Genomic DNA, 14,959 nt, shown 5'->3' with positions numbered 1-14,959 from the left:
GATCGTTAAGTATTAATTAACATTACACTGTCTAATTACATACTTTTATGTACAGACTAGTATCACAGTCTTTTATATAAATTCTAGTATTACATATTTTTATATCCATTTTATTCATTTTTAGTATTACAGGGTTATGAAAGTAATAAAACCGTTCAACTTCCAGGGTATGTAGCTCGTCGACATATATTCTCTAACTATCATGATTGAATACAGATTCTTGGAAAGGATCTTCAACACTTGATTTCAGAAAAAAATAACAGCAACGATTTAACAACTTATAATTTCCAATAAATCAGACCTCCAACCCAGTATATAGGTTCCAAAAGCTGGTCTATCCAACTTATTTCAGAAAAAAATAACAGCAACAATTAAAAAACTTATAATTCCTATAAATCAGACCTCCAACCAGTATATATATAGGTTCCCAAATGGTCTCTCCAACTAATGTTTTTATCTATAATACATCTGTCTTTTTATATAGATGCAATTTAGTTACTATGAAAGTGTTAACATAAACATATAATCATTGAAGGATTATGAGTCTTAAGGCAATAAAAAAAATAGTTAAAGAAACTTAAAAATGCATTATGCAAGGGCTAAATCTACCTATCGCAGGTCTTTCTTTAAGCCTGAAATCTTATCTAAATTATTAATTAGACATTAATTAACTTATCCAGACCATAATCAACTCTCGATGTCAAGGCTAGCCTTCGATATCGACTGGATTAGAATCCTATATGCTGAAAACGCTCATTGATAATTAAATCAAAACAATGGATAATCGAGACTATGCTTTTTAACGTACTAACTTTAGTAATGATGAACGAGGCTAGGCGGAAATTTACAAAGCTGATATCTCGGTTCATAGTGGACCAATTTGACTGAAATTTTCAACAAATCACCTTTACATTATCTAGTTTTTAACTATTATAGCGAGAACTGTCAGCACTTTATCTAATCTCCCATAATGTATCTTTAACAGATAAACCACTTTATTTACCAGTCTGTCATAATCTAAATTGACTGACAGGTTAATTGCTGTCTGTCTCTAATGATTAACCAAGCATAAATAAATAACACTCTATAGATTTGAAATTAAAAACAGAAAATGAAATGAAATGGGGTTTACTCCGAACTGGGCTAATGAAGACAGGAATTAAAAACAGAATTGAAAATAACAAAATAACATATGACCTAGACATTATCATAGACTGCAGAATAATAATAATGTGGTAATTTCACACAATTATTACCCAGGTTTCTGGGAGTTCTGGTAAAGCCCAATTATCCGGTATCTTTTTTCTATCGCAGCAAGAAGATGCTAGTTATAAGCCCATCAGTTTCTATCACAGAAAAAGCAGTCTGCTAGTGTTTCTATCCATGGCTGCCTGTTTCTATCACAGCAACTGGCTGCCTGTTAGGCCCTGCTGTTTCTATTGCAGAAAAAAAGATGCCAGTTTGGCTCAAGGAACATACACCATCCATGCTATTGGTAGCCATTCACAGAGATTCAGCACTGTATTCAAGTAAGTATATGGCACTTGTGAGAAGGGGACTGAATTCCACAGACTTAGCTTCTCAAATTCAGTTTTTGGGATTGAAAAAGGGAAACTGGCTACTACTGGCACATCATCAGAAATAATATGTGACATTTCAAGTTCAATATAAATCAAGTATAAAAAAGGCAAATATGGTTGTTACACATCAGAGTGAGTCACCAAATTGTTTAGAGTATATCCAAAAGATTTAGTTAGTGAACATTTTTTCTTCATTTCAATACTTTTATCACTGGTAGATAAAACAAACACTTCAATTATTTGAAGAGGGAGGTCCTGATCCCCTGGTTCCCATTCCTCCATCCCCCAATTTGATAACAGTACCTGTCCTTGTGACATCAACAAAGAACAGGGTCATCTGCCTAACCCTGGATTCTCTGGTATCTTCCCCATTCTAAAGAGAGAGAGAGACTAGAGAGAGAAATGGGGTTTAATGTTGGGACTAACACATGGTTTAATTTTATTTCAATAATTTGCTTGCTCGTAGGGGTCTTTATCAGTGGGAGAGGTCCCAGAGAAAACCCACTAGGTTGGACAGGCGTCCCTACCCCATACTTAAGAGCATACAAACTATATTTTAATCTCAGAATGAGAGAGAGAAAGAGAGAGAGTCTCACATCCACCTGACACAAACTAGGTCATTTTGAGACTAACATATGGTTAAATTTTATTTCATACAACCCCCAGTCTCAGAAATAAATTGTTGTTTTGAAATATATTTAAACTATCTTTCCCTCCATAATTTGCTTGCTATGGGTCTTGAGCAATGGGAGGACAAGGAGAAAACACACAAGGTTGGAAAGGCGACCCTACTCCTTGTCATGTACAAGCAGGGAATCAAAACCACCCCTCTTGACTCAATGATTGTTGTCCCTTGTCATGCCCTCTGTCCTACATCACTGACTCAAAGAGGAAGCATCCCAGAAAATTCTGATAAACTTTCTCAGGAGCGAAACCAAAGATCTCCTGGTTAGAGAGCCAATGTTTTACTCAATGAACTACAGCGGCTCCCCCCACATCACAGAACTTTGTGACAAGACATTATAAAAAAACTAGACATACTGCTCTCATTAAACAAACACATTGCCTATTCAATATTTTAAATCATTAAAAAAAATACAACAGATCTAAATTACTCTTAAGAACATGAGTTAAATATCTTAAAGATGCATTATGGGAAATGAAATAACGAGTTGGCAGTTCTCACTATAATAGTTAAAAACTAGATAACGTAAAGGCAATTTGCTAAAAATTCCATTCAAATTGATCCACTATGAACCGAGAACTAAGCGAATGAAATTTCTGCCTAGCCTCGGTCTTCATTACTAAAGTCAGTAAGGTAAACAGCATAGTCTCAATTATCCATTTAATCGTTAAATCGAGAATGAGAGTTATGCAGGCTAGCGATGCCATCTAGAGTTGATTATGGTCTGGATATGTTAATTAATGTCTAATGTATGATGTATGTTTAATTTACGTAGTACAATATAAACATAAATGTTGAAAATAGGCTACAAAAATATCTTTTTTCAGTTTGCTTTACTTGTTATCACTAAATGTTTAACTTTCATACTTGTTATCACTAAATTTCATATTAAACAAGCCAACAGTGAGGCTGATGTCCCCCACCGAAATCCCCAAATAAATAGATGACACATATTAATTAATTGCACATTTATTTTTTTCAAAAGTATCGAGCAATCAAACTGATTATCAACTATACACTAAGTTGCATCACTCTCTATCAGATAGAATCAAAGTTATCTTGTCCCAAAGCATCGACCTAGGAAACTGCTTATCTCTGCTTAGCTTTAGCTCGATATGTTAATCATTGAACTCGGTCAAGACAAACATCTACATCAAGTTTAAACATTCTACCTCAATTAGAAGCAGAGTTGTTATGTTCCAAAGTCTTGACCAATCAAAATGTTTATTGCTCCTTAGCCTTAGCAGACAATTCTCATCATCAAACTTAGTCAAGGTATTGATGTAATGAAACGATACACCAAGTTTCATCACTCTCACTTAATTAGAACTAAAGTTATTGTGTCCCAAAGCATCAACCAATCAAATTGCTTATCTCTACTTACCATAAGCAGAAAATGCTAATCTTCGCACTCCATCAAGGCATTGACCTCAAAAACACCTACACCAAGTTTGAACATTCTAGCTCAATTAGAAGAAGAGTTATTGTGTTCCAAAGTCTCTGCCAATCAAATTGCTTATCCGTCTGCTTACCCTGAGCAGAAAATGCTCAATATCGAACTTAGTCAAGGTATTGATGTAATGAAACTATACACCAAGTTTCATCGCTCTCATTTAATTGGAACAAAAGTTATCGTGTCCCAAAGCATCAACCAATCAAATTGCTTTTCTCTACTTTCACACTCCATCAAGGGATTGACCTAATAAACACCTACACCAAGTTTGAACATTTTAGCTCAATTAGAAGGAGAGTTATTGTGTTCCAAAGTTTTGGCCAATCAAATTGCTTATCGCTCTGCTTACCCCGAGCAGAAAATGCTCATTATCAAACTTAGTCAAGGTATTGATGTAATGAAACTATACACCAAGTTTCATCACACTCACTTAATAAGAACTAAAGTTATCGTGTCCCAAAGCATCAACCAATCGAAAGGCGGGGGACAATTATCATTAGTGAGCTTGCGCAATACTCACTGTGCCACTGTGGCTCCAAAAAATTAAAAATTGGATAAAGATTAAAAAATAAAACAAATGTGATAATATTTAACCACAAAAATGTTATCTTACATTTAACTACTGTTGACTAAAGATCTGTAATTTTATAATCCCTTCAAATTGTCTTCAGGTACATCATTGACATTTGTACTAGGTTAAATATAATCAATATGTTTGACATTCAGAACTATTGAGTATATTGATCCTTTAAGAATGAAAGCTGACATAAGGTAGGTAAATATATACAATATAAGGTTAAGTGAACACTTGATATTTTATATACATATATAATACATGTTTAAACGATTAAAGGGAGATGGATTGTCATTAATTGCTTAGTCACGACTTCAAAAATAAGAGTTCCTACAGTTCTATTATGGTAATCATGCATATCAAATGTATATATAAATATAATACATGTTTAAACCATTAAATGCAGATGGATATTTGGATATTTTTTAATCGTTTAGTTACAACTTAAAAAATAAAGAGTTTCTACAGTTCAATTATGGTAATCATGTACATCAAATGTCAAAATGGAGACAGCAGAAGTTGAGAGGTAGGGCTCTGGAAGAGAAGAACCATCGGGATTTGTCAAGCCCTCTACTAAACTATCTGGGGTTGTGCATCATGGAAAACGTGTATAATTGATCACATTAAAAAATCCTTGGCATTTGCCATTCGAAAATGAGTAGGCAGAAATGCTGCTTTCCTGTCCAACTTACCTCTGTCCGCATTGCAATTCTTGGGATAGGTAATTTTTATTTCTATGTTAGTCTTAAAATGACCAAAGTACAGGTATTCTATTCTAAAAGACAGTCAATATTCTGCATATTTATCTTTTAATGTAATGTGTTCACAAATTCTCTATCAAGTCTATTCAGATATGTGTATATACCAGTGAGATCAAATGGCAGGAAACATATTCCCTGAGTGCTGTCATACTTTCTGTTTGTACAAGTAGCACACTGAGTTTGTCATGGTTTATCTGGTAAAATGTTTATGTACATAAGAAATTTATAAACATCCGTGCATCATACTCTACAACTCAGGTATCATGTAATTGTGCTGTTTTAGCAGCGCGTCTTCATTATCCCTGTCAGAGAAGAATAGTAGGACGTTAAACCCCATTTCATTTCATTTCTGTTTTAGCAGCTGAAGTTCGTGCATTATCTAATCTAGACAGACCATTTTAAACTATGCGACAGTAGGAGCCCAATAGTTTTCGATGATTCTCAACAAATTTTAACAATTTGCCAACAATTAAATACAGAAAATCTCACTAAAACAGCAAAACTACACGATACCAGATACCCCCTTTCCATAACCAAAAATGGGTAAGTGGGTAAGATGCTGGCTCGCTAGCCTGGAGGTAGGGTGTTCGATCCCTGCATTGGCAGAGAAAGTTCATCCAGATTTTCTGGCGTGGTTCCCCCTTAATTGTCAGTGATGCAGGACAGAGGGCCCGACTAGGACCGCTGTCTGGTCATTCGGATTACCCCCATAGAACGTAGGCCCCGTGTACACATTGGCATGCACATAAAAGATCCCTTGACAGTTGAAATTTGATATAAGAGTAGGCTGTAGTGCCGCTGTCCAGGCAAAATTTCCCTCATAGCACACTGTATGGCATATGCCTGTCTTCATTAGCCCAGTTCGAAGCAGAACAGTAGGACGTTAAACCCCATTTCATTTCATTTCAATTCATAACCAAAAACGTGAAAATGACTATAAGTCAGCGTGACCCACCGACGTCCTTGTTTGTTGTTGATCCGAGTCCTTATTTTATTTGTAACAGTAAACTTGTCATCTGAACCGGGATGTTTACCTTCTATAATAGATTTTAGTATCGATCACGGGAGGAAACGATGGTCTGGAACCCTTCTATTCAGATAACTAGGTTAGTGAAGATCTAGATAATGTTTTATAGATTAAAAGACCCAATTCATTTGTTTGTTATCTAATACACAGATAGTGCTGTTACATTCACTTAATCATCATTACATTCATTTGTCTTAATCTTAATTCAGGTGTCTAACAATCACTAATGGAATTCTCATTAAAGGATAAACTGAACAATGAAACAGAGAGAGAGAGAGAGAGAGAGAGAAAGAGAAAGAGAGGTTTTAATGTCTACAAACTAGGATATTTTGGGACTAACATATGATTCAATTTTATTTCAATAATTTGCTTGTGCATAGTGGTCTTTAGCAATTGGACGAAACCGGATGAACCGCAGAAAACTCTCAAATTTGCGGTGCGATAGGAGCATCCAATCAAAGAGTGAAATTAAAATTATTTTTTGGAATTTGAAATTAATGTTGTTCACTTTTTGTTGTGCAAGCTGCCGTACAATTCCACAAGCTGGTGTTAATGTGGATCCATGCTTTAATGTGGTTGATTTATATTTAATTTCAGGTGTGAACGAGGGTCTGTGTTTTGATGTAGTTGATTTATATTTAATTTCAGGTGTGAATGGGGGTCCGTGTTTTAATGTGGTTGATTTATAGTTAATTTGAATAAAACATTTATTTCAATAATATCTATTTCCTATTTACATTTCTCAGTACCAGCTAGGTGCTATACTTGAGTCTTGAGGACATGCAAGAACTTTCTAGCCCGCTTTCCCTATCACAAGGAAAGTGTCTAGTCATTCGGATGGGATAAAAAACGGACGTCCATGTAGACCATTGGCAGCAAGTTCAAGACCCACCAAGAGTTGGAAAATGAAATAATAATATGCTGTAGATCCCCTGTCAGGACAAAAATAACACATGACATGGTTTACTAAGGGCAGCATGTTAAAGGACAATATTGGTGTCAGGCGGTTCTTGAAATCTTCATTACGCATCTATTGTAGCAATGATCTCTGTGTTAAAATTATATTTGGAACATGTTTAACCAGTTCAATCACATATGTAATAATGGCTTACAACAAATATTGTCCTTTAAAGACACTTTCCCTGACAGTTGGAAATCAACATAAGAATAGGCTGTAGTGCTGCTGCCTGGGCAAAATATCTCTCGCTCTCGCAATACACTGCATGGCATATGCCCATTTTTTCATTAGCCTGCTGGTTGGTGCAGATAAGTAAGACATTAAACTCTATATATAACATTGGCCACATTTCAACATCTCCCTGGTATTTCACAACCTTTCAACATTACAAAACTTTCCACATTCTACATCTAAAGTACAAATAAAGGAATCTGTATACTTGCTCCTACGAGACTATCTTAAGTATGTGAGAATTAAATAAAATACTCCTCTTAATTGTTTTTTAATGCTGATCTAACCACACAAGTTGAAGAATAAAATACTTCTGCTATTCTGAGATTAACATACATTTTAATTTTTTATTTTTTAACTTGACATCTAAAAAGGTTTTTTTTGGGGGGGGGGGGCGAATGGTTAACGTGTGCATGTTTCATCATAAGGTCTGTTACTGAGTCAAATGACTGGTTCGATTCACCAGTTGTATGTGACAAGGAGTAGGTTCGTCTGTCCAACCTTGTGGGTTTTCTCCGGGTTTTCTGGTTTCCTCCCACTGTTAAAGACCTCTAAGTACAGGCGAATTATTGAAATAAAATTGAACAATGTTAGACCCAAAATGACCTAGTTTGTGTCAAGTGGATGTTAATTCTCATTTTTCTCTTCTCTCTGAACAGGTTTTTAACCATGTTCTGATTCTAAATGAAATGGGGGTTTAATATCCTACTTTTTGCTGATACTTGGCTAATGAAGACAGGCATGCGGCATAGAGTGTGCTATGAAGGAAGTTTTACTTGGACAGCAGCACTATGGCCTACTCTAGATATCAAATTCCCACTGCCAAGGGTTCCTTTACATGCAGGCCAATGTGTGCATGGAATCCTATTTTTTGGTCCAATCAGATCCACTATACGCTGTCCTTTGCCAGGGCCTCGGTCCTCCATCACTGACACTGGGGAACCACTCCGGAAAATCCTGATGAACTTTCTCGGCCAACACCTGGATCGAACATAGGATCTCCAGGTTAGCGAGCCAATGTCTTACTCACTGAGGCCTACTTTTTAACATGTTTAGATTTTGTTTTCTTAAAGAGGCATTACAAGAACTAAATCTGCCTATTGCAGGTCTTTCTTTAGGCATTAAATGTTATATAAACTATTAATTAGACATTTATGACAGACCTTGTGATTTCAGGTGCACAGGTTAACCATTCGGTCACCCAACCAACCCCAATAAGCTTCAAGATGATGAATTTTTTTTTATCAATATTGCTACTTAAGCTTGACACTTCTAATCGACCACCCATGATCATTATAATCCCTTTTGTTTGCTTTTAGAAATCTGTTTATTATGTTTAAGCTAATAACCATGTCATGCTTTCAGAAATGAAATGTTATAATAGTTTTTCATTATGTGAAATGTCACAGACCCTCGTTTACCATTAGTAAATCTGACCTAGAAATGTCAAGAATGAAATAAACGTGAAGATAATTAATCATCATATACAATAATATTAATGATAGTTTATTTTTTACTTCCGACTGGTACTTGTTGTAATCTATATACAGAAGCTTAACAATACCTTCATTGACACTAACCTATATAATTAAAGGAGAGAGAGAGAGAGAGAGAGAGAGAGAGAAAGGGGGGGTTTAACATTCACTCGACACAAACTAAGTCATTTCAGGACTAACATATGGTTGAATATTATTTCATTAATTCACTTGTACATAGGGGTCTTTAGAGAAACTGGAGGACCTGGAGAAAACCCATGTGGTTGTACAGACGATCCTACTCCTTATCCCGTACATTGAGTCATTGACTCAATGACAGATCTATTGATGCAACGCGCACGCATCAAGCATTTGGCCACCCCCCCCCCCCCCATGCTTTAAAAAATTAAACCTGTAAATCAATATCTTCTATAATATTGAAAATTAAAAACATGAATTAGCATTCAATATTGGTCCATTTCAATCAATACTGATGTTGTTATCTTTCCGTGAAAATCAGTATGTGTACTCTATGGGCAAATAGTTTTCAGCACCATTTGTAATAAACAAAGAAAAATCTATCCTAGAAGACAATGTGGAACTAAATATATATGGCTGATTCACAAACGACAAAATAATAATTAAAAAAAATGTGTAGAATGGACTGTAGAGTGTTTGCGTAGTTTCACATAATTAATTTGTTCTTTTAGGTCTGTTTTTGTCTATTTTAAGATTCCAAAGAATAGAGTTCATTATCTCTTCAAGATTAATATAGTTACAAAATAGTTGTATTTTCATCTGGTATTAAGAAGTAAAATGAAATGAAATGAAATGTGGTTTAACGTCCTACTGTTCTGCTCCTAAACTGTGCTAATGAAGACGGGCATACGCCATACAGTGTGCTATGAGGGGAATTTTGCCCAGGCAGCGGTGCTACAGCCTACTCTTATATCGAATTCCAACTGCCAAGGGATCTTTTATGTGCACACCGATATGTACAGGGGACCTTGGTTTTTTGTCCCATCCGAACCACTAGACAGCTGTCCTTTTCAGGCCCTCTGTCCTGCATCACTGACAAGGGGAAACCATGCCGGAAAATCTGGATGAACTTTCTCGGCCAATGCAGGGATCGAACACCCGACCCCCAGACTAGCGAGCCAGCGTCTTACCCACTTACCCATGTGATCCCCCGGTACTTAGAAGTACAGTTTTAATGAGAGTTTTTATGTTTACATCTTAAACATAATTCAAAAAAATTGATTTTTAAAATTCCCTCGGCAAAATTTTCTTACACTTCACAACCATGTAAATCTATTCTATATAATCTTATAGATTTTTTAATAACCAGTACTTTTGTTTTACATAATTCTTTACTCATATTTTAATACTTAGTTGAGGTGCAATATATCATTCTTGGCATTGATCCATCAGGACCGAAGCGGTTGGGTGGTCTAGTGGTCTAATGGCTGTTTTTAGGATCAAGGTCTGTCATTGAGTCAAATGGTGTGGTTATGATCCCACACTTCTACATGACAAGGAGTAGGGTCACCTGCTCAACCTTGTGTGTTTTCTCTTCGTCCCCCCCCCCATTTCCTCCCACTACTAAAGACCTCAAAGTGCAACCAAATTAATGAAATGAAATTGAATCATGTTGTTGATTGGACATTAACCCCCACTCTGTCTCTCTCTCTATCTGCTGACCACAGATTTACAACAAGTTTAAATAAGTCCAATGACAGAAAATGGTTCATCTCATCTCAGATAATTGAATACTTAATTAGCTGTCGTACAAAAAAAGAACCAACTCCCCTCCATCCTAAAAAGCATGTATCTCCACCACATACCATAATTAAACCTCATGTTCTATATCTCAACATAAACTAAGTCATTTTGGGACTAACATATGGTACATCTTAATTTTAATAGTTTATATTGCTTACACATGGGGTCTATAGCAATGGCAGAAATAAGAGGATCAGGAGCAAACACAAAAGGTTTGGCAGGGTACACTTGATTCACGTACAAGCCTGGAATTGAGATTACGAAATTTGACTTAAATAAACTTCATTAATGGTACACTCCACCACTTACAAATCTATAGGTCGCAGCTCCTATTATTCTTTTACAGGGGTTGAAAAACTATACATACTTTTTATTCATCCATTAGTAAAACTTTAAACCACAAGTTGTACATCCATTCAAATCCTATCTTGTCTGTATTGATATATGAGCTTTACTAAATAATGTTGTTGTCAATGTATGAATGAATATGTTGACAATGATATACATTCTATGGAATATGTCATATATACTATAAATAGTAACATATTTAAACCTAACCCAATATATTCAATATGACAATACTTTCAATGACATAGTTTAATTAATCCGGTAAATGCTACTATATATATCTATATCGGCCATATTTCAACATCTCCCTGTTATTTCATAATCTTTACTAACAGTATTTAAAAATTTAACATTACAAAACTTTCCACACTTCAAAGCTGTTACATATATATATATATATATATATATATATATATATATATATATATATATATATATATATATATATATATATATAGTTATTAAAGATTGAAGAGGTTCCGATGGAACTGAAAGCGCTAGTTTAAAATATGTAGTTTGATTTCTTTTCATATATCTTATAATATATTTCTTTATCAAACAAATAATAAAGCATGATTTGCATTTTTTTTTTTAGAAAATATCAAATTTCTCAAGGCTTAATCCTGATTGATTAATAAAACACAGTGAAAATACCACTGCTGGATAATCTCATAACTTGGATTTAATCAGGTTTAAAAACATCCCATCAATTTAGTTCACAGCAAAGAAAGATGGATGCATCGTTGTTACCGGTACATAGAAATGAAATGAAATGAAATGGTGTTTAACATCCTACTGTTCTGCCCTGAACTTGGCTAATGAAGACGGGCATACGCCATACAGTGTGCTATGAGGGAAATTTTGCCTGGACAGGGCACTATGGCCTACTCTTATATCGAATTCCAACTGTCAAGGGATCTTTTATGTGCACGCCAATATGTACACAGGACCTCAGGTTTTTGTCCCATCCGAACGACTAGACAGCTGTCCTTGTCAGGCCCTCCGTTCTGCATCACTGACAAGGGGGAAACCACGCAGAAAATCTGGATGAACTTTCTCGGCCAATGCAAGGGTCGAACACCCGACCTCCAGGCTACATAGAGGAGCAGGATATGTAGATCGATGGAATTTTGAATTCATCATATTGTATATACGGAATTGAAACATAATTGTTGGACTAATACTATTATTAGGGAATCAACTTTCACAATATTGTAGTTTGCAAGGAATTCTTTAATTCTAACAATTTTTTGGTATAATTGCTCCTTAATCATATTTGCTGTTAAAGATACATTCCCGGGTACAAACTGGGTGATTTGATGATATATTTGGACAAAAACATGTTCAAACTAATTAATTTAATCATAATTTTGCTTCAAATCCTTCTCAAAACATTGCAATTGTCAGGGAATTGCCGCCTATAAAAAATCGATCAAAAGAGGTCATGTTTGTGTCACGTGACAAAACGAGTGCGAAGACAGAGGAGAATTCATATTGCATACACAAGACGATGTTGCCTTTATCGCGGACTATTTATTACAAATATCAAAGTCTAATTAAATTCTCGGATTATCCACTGCCCCCGTCTTTTTCCGTGATTTTTATCTCAGAAAGTGTTGTACGTCTAACTCTTCATAAAGTTTATCAACATGTACATCAAGCGCTCAATCTCCGCGTGCAACTTTCGACTTCACGCGTGCAGACACTCCTAATCATCGGGCTGTCGATTAGGGAAACACGTACATTTTTGTCCTGTATGCGACCCATAAGTGTTTTTCAGGGAATCCAGTATATTTCTAGTAAGACTGGATATTTCTACTTTCTATATATACCAAAACTGCCATACTTTTATAGAAAATAACCACCCGATAAATACTTTTCTGGGAACGTACCTTTAAGTTTAATTTATAATTTAAATGGTGAATGATAAACACAAAACGCATAAAATACAACATAGAAGTAAATGATTATTAGTCGAAACCTCTTCAAATAAATGGAATTTCAATTTTTTTCTTAAAGGCTCAATACCACTCTTGTTGTAACTGAATAATATGTCCCAATCTTTATTCTGGTCAACAAATTGTACTATTTTACAATATTCCAATTAATTGGTGATACAAATTTCATCTTAACACACCTAATTTAAAAAATTGGAAAAATACAACTAAATGATTTGAAAAGCCTAACGTAAACCTTTTTAAATAAGATGTAATGGATAATTTACACAACAGGTAGGACACTTAATCATCTAGTACTTAGAATAAGGCTATTATTTATTTTCTGGAGCTGTCAAGCCAGCAAGAGTGTTATTGTCCCTTTAAAAATAGCTATAGATCGGCTACTTTGTAAATTACAAGGAAGCCTATTCTATAGTTTCGGAGCTTCTGCACTATCAACTGTATGATACAAATCTTATTTTACAGGGTTTTATTAAAAGATAACCATAGACTTAACTACTTGTTGAACACAATTCAGTTAAAGACTTGATGCGTCATTTGCATTTCCTCTAAAATATCAAATTTCTCAGGGAATTACAAACTGTTTTTCTTCCCAGCCACTTCTATTTACTTGTTTCATATACTTGAACTATAAATAATATTAGTTCTCACTTCTCATTGATGAAAACATTCAAACTGCCATATAAATGTAATAAAACAAACATCTTTCATATTCAAGATCAATATACAGAACATAATTCTATAAAATACAATCACTGTTTATTACTGAGTGACATTTTAACCAGGATTCTTTATAGTTTGTGAATGTCCACTTCCACTAAAGTTATACCTCCTGGTGAGACATGTACAGTGACTTATACACACTGAGCCATCGTTGGTTTCCATCTTTAACCTTAATACTATCTGAACTTTAAAGAGAAGTCTCATTTTTTACTGGGTTTCCAAAAGGAGTATTTTCAATTATGTAAATCAAATGCCATATTAGTCTATGCGTATTAATAGACTATTTTCTTAAATATGGCAATAATTCGCTTGCACGTAGGGGTCTTTAGCAGTGGAAGGGAACCAGAGGACACAGAGAAATTCCAAGATGTTGGACAGACGAAATTACTCCTTGTCACATATACACAGGGAATCAAAACCACGTCAGGTGACTCAATGACAGACCTTATGATACAACGTGTATGCCCTAACCATTCGGTCATACCCCCCCCCCCCAACCCATCGCCCATTGCTTGATAAAGACGAGAGAAGTCTAATTGAAACATCGATCAGTTATCAACAGTATAATTGTATGCCATAGAATTATTTCCTATGTATTTCCAGTTCAATTAATAAATACCAATGAAACAATTCAATATCAATTAGATGATTTAATCATGTTTCATGGCCAATGAATTTAAAGATTTGACTGATCTAATCAGTTTATTCTACTACACTAAACTTTATTTATTTACCTTCTATATTAGAGAGATAAAATAAATCCTTCTAAAGTCTTTTTTTTACTCAGTTGTAACAAATCTGCTTATCACTCATCTTAACACAAACTCACTGCATTTTAATTAACTCACTAGATCACTATAGTTGATTATATTACTCAAGTCAAGTTGATACCTTATATATATATGTTTAAATAAATTGAACATTCCTTATTGATCTTTGTGATAAACTTCTTCAATGAAAGAAGCTGTATCTTTCAAAATACACAAAACCATATAATTTGATTAAAGAGATGGCTTCAGCAAATAATACCAGGTACATTTGTGTCAAGATAAATCATACAAACCTTATATCTGATAGCATCTCAGTTCATCATTGATTAAGCTTAAGAGTTTATCACATGCCCTGAACAGTTGATATCAAGTAGTACCAATGAAAAGTGTTTATGTAAAGCTGAGCTGTAACTAAAGCTTTAGTCAACAGAACCATTCAACTGGTTCCTACATACAAGTATTTGTCATATAGATTGACAAGCCCCAGTAAACAGGATCAAAAACTAACAATAAAAAACTAGTTACGCCTTAATTCCGTGACTTCGTAGAGTAAACAAATCGCTTTTCAAAGCGATTGATTTGCTTTCTGGTCGTATCTTGTTAGGGATAAAAGAGAATAAAGGCTCATTATGAA

The 14,959-nt window shown here is 34.8% G+C and overlaps 1 protein-coding gene across 1 annotated transcript in view; it reads right to left on the bottom strand.

Moving 5' to 3' along the window:
• Positions 1 to 14,717, bottom strand: part of LOC126824224 (calcium/calmodulin-dependent protein kinase kinase 1) — an 88,252-nt gene extending 73,535 nt beyond the window's left edge. The window contains exon 1 of the mRNA XM_050553411.2: positions 14,619 to 14,717. The gene's annotated coding sequence lies outside the window, so the exon portion shown is untranslated. The remainder of the gene's footprint in view (positions 1 to 14,618) is intronic.
• Between the last annotated feature and the right edge of the window lie 242 nt (positions 14,718 to 14,959).

This window comes from Patella vulgata, chromosome 6 (assembly GCF_932274485.2).
Source record: "Patella vulgata chromosome 6, xgPatVulg1.2, whole genome shotgun sequence".
Classification (NCBI taxonomy): domain Eukaryota; kingdom Metazoa; phylum Mollusca; class Gastropoda; family Patellidae; genus Patella; species Patella vulgata.
Note: the sequence above shows the minus strand (reverse complement) of the source record. Positions and strands in the feature narration are given on the sequence as shown.